This window comes from Paramormyrops kingsleyae, unplaced genomic scaffold, assembly GCF_048594095.1.
Source record: "Paramormyrops kingsleyae isolate MSU_618 unplaced genomic scaffold, PKINGS_0.4 ups45, whole genome shotgun sequence".
NCBI lineage: Eukaryota > Metazoa > Chordata > Actinopteri > Osteoglossiformes > Mormyridae > Paramormyrops > Paramormyrops kingsleyae.
In genome coordinates, this window is record NW_027325983.1 from 165271 (window position 1) to 174599 (window position 9329).

Here is a 9329-nt window from a genome sequence, read left to right on the forward strand (position 1 = left end):
CCCCAAACCCACCATTATCACCTCACACTCCCACCTCCCCTCCCCCTACAATCCAGACCTCCTCTGATCTGAGTCTCTCATCTCTCTCTTTTTTTTTTCCCACTTTCATCATCATGCATCTTATTGCCTCTGTACTTTAAGCTTTATTTATTTTGTTCATAGTTCATTATGTGTGTGTGTCATCTGTTGTGTTACTACTGTTATTTGTGTGCGTTGCTCCTCTGTGCCTTTTAAATTGCCCCTCGGGGACAAATAAAGTCTTTTGAATTGAATTGAATTGAATTGTATTTCTACGGCGTCCTGAGCCCTGCTGACCCCTGCTGGTTGCCACCGGGGTGGGAGTAGACGCAGTGGCGGCAGACATGGTCATGGAGCTGGGTGCCGGCGGCCCAGTGCGGCATTTCCTCCGACGGCCTCCACTACTGGTGCTGGTTCGTCCTTTGGGGTTAAGGTCACATTCGATCTTCCTTCTTCCTCATACTTTTTCTACCTCCAGCTGAGGTCCATGCTTAGGGCCTGTAATATCTCTTTTTCCTTGCTTCTTCCTCTTCACCCGCTGTGCAGATTTGCTCTGTCCTTTCACCTGTTTCTAAGCCCGTGTCCTGTCTCTATTCTCTCCTCTGCAGATCCTCTCATAAACCTCTCCCCATGATTTCTGTCTGGCAGGGGGAGCTCTCTCCAAACCCTGTCCTATCTTGGAGTGTTATTTTTCATAATATTAAAAACTGCTCTAAAAATCCCAATCACCAGCAAACACAATTTAAGTTTCTTCACAGGTTGTACCCCACTCCCCGGAAATGCCATCTCATGGGCTTAGAGCCTGACCCCATATGTCATTTTTGTCCCCTTCAGGTCCCTGGTACCTTTCTCCATATGTTCTGGGACTGTCCTCCAGCGCCTGCTCTTTGGGATTATATGGCCAGATCTCTCTCATCAGTTCTTTCCTCTCCCATCCCTCTGTCTCCCGTGGTCCTTCTTCTCCTGGACTTCTCTTCTCTTCTCTCTCTCGCTTCCAGCGGAGGCTCCTGATATCCGCCTCCTTAGCGGCTAAGTTGTTATTAGCCTCTCGTTGGAAGTCTCCTGATCGTGCCATTCCCACTGTCTGGAAGTCTCCTGATCGTGCCATTCCCACTGTCTGGAAGTCTCCTGATCGTGCCATTCCCACTGTCTGGAAGTCTCCTGATCGTGCCATTCCCACTGTCTGGAAGTCTCCTGATCGTGCCATTCCCACTGTCTGGAAGTCTCCTGATCGTGCCATTCCCACTGTTTGGAAGTCCACCTTCCTTGATCTGCTTCTGCTGGAACTCTCTGCAGCCTGGATTAACAACTCGTCTGGTTCTACGATCCAGAGCTGGCTCCATGACGTGCAGCTGGTAAAGGACTGGCTGTGGGTCACGTCCTGAGGCCGTATTCCTTGTTTTTTGTTTTGATTTTTACTTTCCTAATTTTGACATTTCTTACTGATTTAAGTATGTTATTTCTTTTCTCCTCAGTTTTTAGCTGCACTCTTTGGGGCTGGGTGCTGCCGGTGACCACTGTTGGTCCTTTGTCTCTTTTCCTTTGAGGTGCTGTCTCAGAGTGTATTGGGGGGGGGGGGGGGGGGTCGAGTGTGTTTTGTTCTGTTCCGTCGTGTTCTTTGTTATAAAATCTCCAATTAAAATTTGATCACAAAAAAAAAAAAAGAAAAAGCAGAAATCCTAGTTTCGATAACTTGAGAGTGAAGATGCAATCCCTAATACTAATAATGCAATTTATGGAAATTGAAAGATATATAAATGATTTTACTTAATAGTCAGTTCCTGATGTCAGCATTTGGATTGAGCAAGCTGCTATATTTGGTGCACATGAACCTTTCCAGCGTTGTTTTTCGCTGTTGTTCTGCATATCAGGGAATCTGTGCACCAACTGTCATGTTTTTATAGGTCAAGTTCCCCTGTTGAAACGCAGGCGGCCCAATTCAAGACCAGCGCATAAGTCTCCCAAGCCTATATTTCCTGTATCCAATAAGATGGCAGAATTTTTCTCAATGTGCAATACTGACTGCCAAGTGTGATATCTGTGATGTAGTTTTGTTGTAGAGTGACATAAGGATTCAGTTTAATTAAATGTGCTGTCCCCTGTCTTTTTAATCCCAAAGGACGAACCAGTACCAGTAGTGGAGGCCGTCAGAGGAAATGCCGCACTGGGCCGCCGGCAGCCAGCTCCATGACCATGTCTGCCGCCACTGCGTCTACTCCCACCCCGGTGGTAACCAGCAGGGGTCAGCAAGGCTCAGGACGCCGTAGAAATACAGCGGGAGGCCGGTCAGGACGTGGAAAGAGGTGTAAAAAACAAAAGGGACCATTTACAAAAAATTTACAGAGTCTACTACGCTTCCATAACAGCAAATTGGTAAACCCCTTCAACTCAACCTAGGTGGGTGAGAAGATCCCGTGTGAGGATCTCACCCAGAGTGACAACGAGGTTGCAACCATCCTTCACTGAGCTCTCATCGGAGGCGGACGCACTTCTCTCCCTCTCCCTCCCCTTATCTTCCCTGCTTTGCTTCTCTCGTCTCGTCTAGTCTACTGTCTTACTGTCTATACTTGAGAGACTCTCTCAGCCCTGCTCTTCAAAACTAAGGAAGTTATGGATTTGATCAACTGGTCTCTCAACGCAATTGACACCATCTTCTCGACGAGAAGCCCAGGTTCAGGGGAACCTGACTGTTCTGCAGGAACATGCGCAGCTGGCTACACGATGGACGGATGGGAGAAGTGGAGGGTCGTGTGTCTGGCAGCTCTTTCCGTGGAGGACATCGAAGACATTTAGGGACCTGAAGGGGACAAAAATGACATATGGGGTCAGGCTCTAAGCCCATGAGATGGCATTTCCGGGGAGTGGGGTACAACCTGTGAAGAAACTTAAATTGTGTTTGCTGGTGATTGGGATTTTTAGAGCAGTAATTTGAAATCAATACGCTAGATGGCAGACTTCCGAGAATTTCAATCCGGGTTTTGAAGCCTTTCTATATACATAAATATTCCGTTCACCATGCACGTTTTAAACGTCAAGTAACCACGATTGTATTTCTTTCCTGTTTATATGGCATTGTGTATTATACCAGATTTACAATAAATTAAAAAAGACATACGTTAATAAACAGCTGTCATGAAATGCTCGTATCGTCTTGGTCTCGCCAGCACATGAAATGTCTAAAGAATTTGCTTCTATAACACGATTGCTATGAATCAACACATAAATAATGACTCGTATAAATAGATTTACACTGCTCATAATCCAAACTATCATATTGATCTACATACAGAAGTTCGTGATACTGGATTAAAAAAAAAATTTTCTATTATTATTGATTATTATTAAGTATTGATTGGTTACACTTAGCTGTCTATGCATCTATGTTATACTGACAGTGAAATACTCTCCAATGTACCACTCTCACTGCTAATATACAGGGGAAACCAATCTGCCCAGTGGCCAGGCAAAATGGTTCCCCCTGCTATAAGGAATAAGCAGTAATTCCCAGGCACTGTATTGAGCACACTGATCTGTCTATAGGTCCATGTGATACTGGCAGTGAAATACTCTCCAATGTACCACTCTCACTGCTAATATACAGGGGAAACCAATCTGCCCAGTGGCCAGGCAAAATGGTTCCCCCTGCTATAAGGAATAAGCAGTAATTCCCAGGCACTATATTGAGCACACTGATCTGTCTATAGGTCAATGTGATACTGGCAGTGAAATACTCTCCAATGTACCACTGTCACTGCTAATATACAGGGGAAACCAATCTGCCCAGTGGCCAGGCAAAATGGTTCCCCCTGCTATAAGGAATAAGCAGTAATTCCCAGGCACTATATTGAGCACACTGATCTGTCTATAGGTCCATGTGATACTGGCAGTGAAATACTCTCCAATATACCACTGTCACTGCTAATATACAGGGGAAACCAATCTGCCCAGTGGCCAGGCAAAATGGTTCCCCCTGCTATAAGGAATAAGCAGTAATTCCCAGGCACTATATTGAGCACACTGATCTGTCTATAGGTCAATGTGATACTGGCAGTGAAATACTCTCCAATGTACCACTGTCACTGCTAATATACAGGGGAAACCAATCTGCCCAGTGGCCAGGCAAAATGGTTCCCCCTGCTATAAGGAATAAGCAGTAATTCCCAGGCACTATATTGAGCAGACTGATCTGTCTATAGGTCCATGTGATACTGGCAGTGAAATACTCTCCAATATACCACTGTCACTGCTAATATACAGGGGAAACCAATCTGCCCAGTGGCCAGGCAAAAAGTATAATCTTAAATAACTTGTTAAGAACAAGTATATATAGCCATGGAAAAAATTTAGAGATCACTTCACTTTTCTTCGTGTTCATTGCTTTTACAATTTGTTGGAGTGTGTCTGTATAAAATGTAAATGTTACTATTGTTCTATACACTATTGACCACACCCAGTTCAAAATTGCAAATTTAAAAAAAGGTTTGGAAAAAATAATAAATAGCAAATGTATATAATGTATTATACTTAGGAAATGACAAACTAAACAACACATATATATATATATTAGGGCTGTCGAAATTAACGGGTTAACGCGGATTAATCCATCATCATGATTAATCTGATTAAAATTTTTTACGCAATTAACCCATCTGCAGTGCAGAATGACTCTAAATCCCTGAAATGTCTCTGTCAACCCATTTCGGCCAGTTTTAGTGCATTCCATTTGCCCTGGGAACTCGTATTCCGAGTTGTATTCTGGAGTTTTGAAGCCGGAAGTGACAACATATGCGCTCCCGTTTCTCGGAGATCCGAGAAATATCTCGGAGCAGCACAGAGGATCCCGAGTTCAGAATCCAAGATGGCTGCGCCTTTTATCAACAGAAGGGAAAGTTGTAGTTTTATACTGTTTAAGCACTACTTCTCATTTATGGCTCATTAAATCAGTCGCACAAATTATACCGTCCAACTTATCTGTGGACGTGTTGCTACGGAGTTTTATACGTAAAGCACCGCGCGTAATGTGTTAACTGATATTGCTAATAATGGCAATTAACTGGGCTAGAATTGGATTTCATGATTAGTCGGATTATTTGTCGGATTTACGGTAGTTCGGGCTAATTGTAAGTGAACGAAGATAAACTGAGGTACCTTAAATATGACAAGTTGTCCGGCTCAGAAAAAATCTTGCTTTTTGATATGGGTTCATGGTATTGCACTTCTGTGGCAGATGGAATGCATCCGACTCGTGTTCAAGATGTTCAATAAACATGTTAAGTGCATATATATTCCCTTTTTTCTTGAGTCCGTTTGCTCATGTAAAATGAATTGTGATTAATATAGATTAAAAATGAATGATATTTAATCGTGATTAATCTAAATTAATCCACAGCAACCCTGTGATTAATCTGATTAAAAATTTTAATCGTTTGACAGCACTAATATATATATATATATATCTAACCTTGTGTACAAATTCCCTTCCCTGATCTGTCAGAATCCTTTTCGGTGCACCAAATCTGTAGCAAAAGTTCACTATGCACATAGTGACATCTTCAGCATTTTTCGATGGCAGTGGAAATGTTTCCACCCACTTCGTGAAATAATCTATCAGCACACATATGTACTGGTTTCCCCTGTCCGTCATGGCCAATTTGCCCACAAGATCCATGCCAATTAACTCCCATGGTTCAGTTACCTGTCAGACAAAATGTCATATATCAAAAAATATATCAGTTGTTCAATTTAAAAGTCATACAACATACTAATCAAATATCAAATAATGAAGACTTACAATGATGGGTGGGTGCTCTTCTATGGATTTGACAGTCTTCTTTGATTGACATTCTGAGCATTGTTTAATCTGTAGTTAGAAAAAGAACATCTATTATGTTATTAAGAGAAAACATATTAGAAATAAAAATAGTGAATTATTCCTGAATTAATTCAGTAAAGTGCCATAGGTTGTTATACATTGCACGCAAAGTATTGAATGAAGCTCTAAGTTCAGGATTAATAACATACTTTTGTTGCTACTCTATGTAAAAGACTAAAAATAATATTAACAGTAATACAATGAATAACCCAAACTGATATTATTAATAACATCAAAACACAGATTAATTTAAGCACCTTGCAAGACATTTTTCCTTATGTCAGAAGGTCACGATGAAGTGTTTAAACTATGGTTTTGTAAGCTGTAGCATTACTGTACATGATTCATAAATGCTATTATTGATTCATTTTAGCCTGTGTGTAGTACTTAGTAATTGCTTTTTATTGGTGGGTGGTAATGAACAATATTTAGTCCAACTTTTACACTTGTCTGTGATGATTAAAAACTGTGCAGTTAATTTTTGTCAGTGGGACAAGATAAAACACAAAAACACAAGCCTAATGCTGTGCACCTTTTCGATATCTTGGGCCTATTTGCAGCATGTATTAGTGCGTCGGTGAATCACGTTCTAAGAAGCGCAGTTAAAGCGCAGTGAAAAAAACGTGCATTACAATGTTACCATTCTATCAAAAATGTAAATAAACATTTATGTCACTTGGTTAAATACATTATCAAAATTAAATTGCACATATCTGGCAATGGTGTATGCAGGGTTCCTGATTTTAGAATAATGTAAAATATATATGTAAATAGTACACTGTAACTGGCGCATTAGGATCAATGTTTATGTGTTACAGTTGTATATAAATTAGTGCCGATATAACTGTTAGTATCACATGGACCTATAGACAGATCAGTGTGCTCAATATAGTGCCTGGGAATTACTGCTTATTCCTTATAGCAGGGGGAACCATTTTGCCTGGCCACTGGGCAGATTGGTTTCCCCTGTATATTAGCAGTGAGAGTGGTACATTGGAGAGTATTTCACTGTCAGTATAACATAGATGCATAGACAGCTAAGTGTAACCAATCAATACTTAATAATAATCAATAATAATAGAAAAAAAAATTTTTAATCCAGTATCACGAACTTCTGTATGTAGATCAATATGATAGTTTGGATTATGAGCAGTGTAAATCTATTTATACGAGTCATTATTTATGTGTTGATTCATAGCAATCGTGTTATAGAAGCAAATTCTTTAGACATTTCATGTGCTGGCGAGACCAAGACGATACGAGCATTTCATGACAGCTGTTTATTAACGTATGTCTTTTTTAATTTATTGTAAATCTGGTATAATACACAATGCCATATAAACAGGAAAGAAATACAATCGTGGTTACTTGACGTTTAAAACGTGCATGGTGAACGGAATATTTATGTATATAGAAAGGCTTCAAAACCCGGATTGAAATTCTCGGAAGTCTGCCATCTAGCGTATTGATTTCAAATTTGATCGTGAACGCGCATTTCAAGGGGAAACATAGGGAAACTGAATTGAGCATTTAAGGAAGTTTCGAAAGCCAGTGTTTTTTTTTCTTCAAGATATATTCGAGGAAGTTACTCAGCTCACCATCAACACCACTGGAACAATCCTCCTTCTGAGAAGCCGCGCCTTTGCATGACCCTTTTAGTATTTGCGTTCATCATATATAAACCTCGTTTTTAATTCATTGGAAAGTGGCGGAGCAAATGCCATTAAAAATATAAATGCCAGGCTTTTCAATATTTACAATGAAACAATTTACAGGATGCTAACTTGCATATATATGACATTCAACTGAAAGTCATATAAACATCCCGCGATGTTATCGCCTACTTTGGTATATTATATAGAGAAGATAGGACGTTATAGCTGGGGGGAATGTAATTTGATTCATCTTTGTTTAGTGCATTGTTGTTTAGTTGTTTCGGCAACTCCCTTTTGAAAAAAGCATTCCATGCATAGAGCGTCAGTTTAGCTTAAAAACGATAGTGCACAGCAATAAGCACTTTCTGCCAGCTGGAGATTTCGGAGAATGACGCGTGTGCCCTTAGGAATACCCGCCGGAGAGTTACCAGCGAAATACGTGCAAACAGATTTTATACCTGTGAGGGCATGTTATGTTGCCGTTGAAGGCATTCATTAAATAAAAAGCCTTCAGGCATAAATGTGTAAACAGTGCCAGACACGAAACTAGAAGAGACAGAACTAAACTACATATTTTGCTAATTTTTAAATAACCAGTAACACTACTAAGACCAAATTAACAAAACTCTCAGCAGCACGTTTCCTCCTATTTTAGTGAGGAAGCATCCACATCCTCCACGACTTATCAGCCCCAGGTTATAAGTTGTAAAGTCTGTCAAGCTCTTGGGGAAAACAATCAGCTGAGACTTGGGATGGGAGACTCACAACACCGCCACCATCAAAGTAACTCATCAGAGAATATTTTTCCTCGGGCTGCCGCGAAAAACGGCTGGCGTGAGATTTTCCATTCGAGACAAATCCGCGCATACATAGGCCTTTACGTACGTGTAACAGTTTTATTACTTTGTACATAATCTGTAGGGTTTTCATACTACCCCAACGCTTTTGATCCATATTTGTTATCCAATTTTAGGTTTTATAATAGAAAACAGATTTGCCGTACGATTTTTAATTATTTTTTTTTTGCGTGAGCGTGAGAATAGCGCCAGATGCGCTACCTACAGAGCCACTATTATAAGCGTCCTCATCTCATTTATCACTGTATGGTACCATCACCCGATGCTGCAATAAAACACAGGCTGAAACGTACCGTGTGATCAGCTAGGAGGCTGGCAGGCTAGGAGCATGTGCCTGCGGGGGTCCAGCACGACGCGAGAGCCGGGAAGCCAGCCAAAAACGTTGAGTCGGACTCACACCATCTCGCCCACTTCCTCTTCAGTCGGCACCACACTGTTCACAGGTTCCGCTCATTCAGCTCCAGGACCACCAGACACCTTAACTATTTTCTGAAAGCCGTAAACATCCTTAATAATCTTATACACAAGTCAGTGTTATACTTATACCGTTAACTCAATTTTCCGTTTTTCATTTTATTGCTGCTGCTGTCCAGTTGTACCAAATTTTATTGTGTTGCATCACCAGGTGAAATTCTTGTGTGCTTGTACATTTGGCAAATAAACTGATTCTGAACCAGACACGCACGCGCACACACAAACACACCTACAGTAGCAGACAATTATTTATCGTACTGTATCGCTTGCTGTGAACAATGAATGGGTTGGCCCTGTAGCACCGGGGGACAACCATGCTGCCACAGTAAGTTTAACATGCGGTAGACAAACATTTAAATCTAACCTCTATTTATTCTAAGCAAACTCATTATTTTAAAATGTTTAATAAAACTAGTGAGGGCTTTGCAACTCCGCACAGAACAGAGGTGATAT

General features: G+C 40.9%; 1 long non-coding RNA gene across 1 annotated transcript; it reads right to left on the reverse strand.

Moving 5' to 3' along the window:
* Positions 1-2342: 2342 nt before the first annotated feature.
* On the reverse strand, positions 2343-9045 carry LOC140586374 (uncharacterized). The gene is made up of 3 exons (XR_011988197.1): positions 8696-9045; positions 5810-5878; positions 2343-2815 (listed from the first exon to the last, which is right to left on the reverse strand). It is a non-coding gene; the product is annotated as an uncharacterized lncRNA (long non-coding RNA).
* Positions 9046-9329: the final 284 nt, after the last annotated feature.